We start from the raw sequence: 2,939 nt of genomic DNA, 5'->3' as shown, positions 1-2,939 counted from the left end.
TACAATATAAGATCAGATTACTACTTGTTTAAGCTAACCTCATTCTTTTATCAAGAAAGAACCCCAAAGTTTCTACATTTCACGAATAAAAATGTGAGATTAACATTGTTTTCTAATTTGATTGCTCCAGGCACTCATTCAATAAATAGTTATTGAGCAGCTACAATAAATAACAAATATTTATTGAGCTTTAAGCATTGTTATGAGTTGAGGATCTTGAAATTCTTGTGAACTTCACATCTATTATGTTTATGGAATCATTTTTAAAGTTAATCAAGCCTTCTTCATCACCTCCTACCTCATTCAACAACAAATGAAACATCCTGTAAGGTTGTTACCCATGTATAGCTGAAAATGTGAAAGGGGTGGGAATATGAGAAGCAGGGAAACCTGTTGGTGAACAAGGAAAACTATGGGAATACCTTGTGATAACTGCAGGTGTTACTGGATGATTTGGTTATGATTAAGCTGTTAGGTTTAATCCAAAGAATTACCAAAGAATAAGACATTCCTGGTAATAGTGCAGAGGCTGGCTTTAATTCTGTCCTATACCACTTGAATATTAGCTAACATGATGGCCTCAAAAAACATTATGGTATGTCCCTGCCAGACTAAACTACAGGAGTTAGCAAGCTTCTTAATTAATATAGAAAAGACCAATCTCTAGACACAATACTTAATGCTAAGCCTAGGAACTCTGAAAAGTTCTTTAACAGTTCTATCTTCCAAATTAGTCCTCTGGCCTTTAGAGCACATACCGTGTGCGCATTGGAAACCCAACTTCCAATCAAGCTTTTAACTAAAGGCTGGATGGTGAGCCATAAAAAATAAATTGATATCATCAATTCATTTGCAGGGGTACAAGTGCCTGTGCCTTAAAACTCATGACACATGGCAACAAGTCATATTTCTTTTTCTTTCTTTTTTTTTTATTTTTAAAAATTTATTTATCAGAGTGAGAGAGAGAGCAAGCAAGCAGAGGAAGAGGGAGAAACGGACTCCTGCTGAGCAGGGAATCCGACATGAGGCTTAAATCCAGGACCCCGAAATTGTGACCTGACCCAAAGGCAGATGCTTAACTGAGGCACCTCAGGGACTCATATTTCTTGTTGGCAATCTTGACTGAGGCCAAAATCGAGGTGAAAGAACCACTGATGGCTAATGGGGGGGTGGGTTGCTGGTGGGATGCTTAGTATTGGTCAGTAGTGGTAGACGAGTGAAAGATCATATAATAAATGAAAAAGCATTAATATCATTCTAGGTTAGGACCAAGCCCAGTGTCTGAGCAAGTGAAAAAGGCCTGCACACCAACTGAATGTTTCTTGCTCTTTCATGGGGAAGAAAAGGACTTGGGCCCAGGATTTCCATGTCTGTCATTCTATTTCCTTCATGCACAAAAATTCTTTAATTCTAACAAATAGAAAGAAACCTATATCAATTGCTCACTTGAAGCCTCTCCTGATATCTGGCATTGATGTAAATGAGCCTCAGGTTGCAGGTAACAGAAACTTAAGCACTGAATGAGCAGTTACCCTCTGCTGTGCTCCCTGTAGGAGCTCCCTAACAATGGAAACTCTATGGCTCCCTAACTATGGGAGCTATAAACATAATACTCTAGGATGCTAGCTTACTTTCTTCCCCATTGGCTGGCTTTCTTTATTTTTTTCTTCTCTTAACATTTTTATTTATTTATTTGACATAGAGAATGCATAAGCAGGTGAAGTGGCAGGCAGAGGGAGAAGCAGGCTCCCCACTGATGTGGGGCTCGATGGGATCATGATGATCATGATCAGAGCAGAAGACAGATGCTTAACCTACCGAGCCACCCAGGCCCCAGCCGCATTGGCTTTCCCATCCAGTTGACTCTATTTGAGTTAAAAGGGTGATTCCCAACTGCTAGCTACTCTACCAACCCAAGTGGGATATGAAATATCCAGCTGTGTCCTTTCAGGTCTTCCCATCTCATCATCTGAATAAAGACTCTGCCAGGACCATTACTGAGGAGCCAAGAAGAACAGATAAGCCTGGTATAGGTATAAAGAGTACAAATGAGCTTCTAGATATGCTTATGCATAATAAGGACAGGCTATGAAAAGGATAAAGTGGAAAGAAAAAATGGTATACATTTAATCATTGAACTTAAGGTGTTGGTAAGATTAGAACAAAATGGAGCTCTGGAGGGAACGCAGGTTCGAAGTGCAATAGTGGTTTCATGGTCCAGACATGCCCTATTAGGCTCTCTGGATTAGCCTACCCCCTCATCCCCAGGAGTGCTGTCACACTTTGCCTGATCACTTCCTATTTACAGAGATGGGGGGGAGGTGGTCACTACATCATCTGCCAGACGATTCCAGTTTTTACCAATTTTAGTTACTCAAAAAAGTGAAATCTACCTCTCTCTAGATTTTACTCGATGATTCTTAATTCAGGAGCAAGATAAAAATACATTACTCTCTCTTCTACTTAAGAGAAGGCTCTCGGGTTGCCTGGGTGGCTCAGTGGGTAAAAGCCTCTGCCTTCGGCTCAGGTCGTGATCCCAGAGTCCAGGGATCGAGCCCCTCGTCGGGCTCTCTGCTCGCCAGGGAGCCTGTTTCCTCCTCTCTCTCTCTCTGCCTGCCTCTCTGCCTACTTATGATCTCTGTCTGTCAAATAAATAAATAAAAATTAAAAAAAAAAAAAAGAGAAGGCTCTCGTTATTGTCACTCTAGGACTTCTCTTTCCCCCAAATAAATACTCCCCGTTCATGTAGTCGGTATTTATTTGTTCATTTATTTAGAGCAGGACTCAGATCTGGATTGTTCATTATTGTATTCCTAGCACCTAGAGCAGTGCCCTAGTGTAGTAAAGTAAAGCCAAACCAAAACAAAAACAAAAATCATTTACGGAGGGCCTTTTCCTTGCCATGCATGGTGCTTGGCTCCAGATTTAGATTTATGAAG

The sequence above is a fragment of the Mustela nigripes genome, chromosome 6 (genome assembly GCF_022355385.1).
Source record: "Mustela nigripes isolate SB6536 chromosome 6, MUSNIG.SB6536, whole genome shotgun sequence".
NCBI lineage: Eukaryota > Metazoa > Chordata > Mammalia > Carnivora > Mustelidae > Mustela > Mustela nigripes.
Note: the sequence above shows the minus strand (reverse complement) of the source record.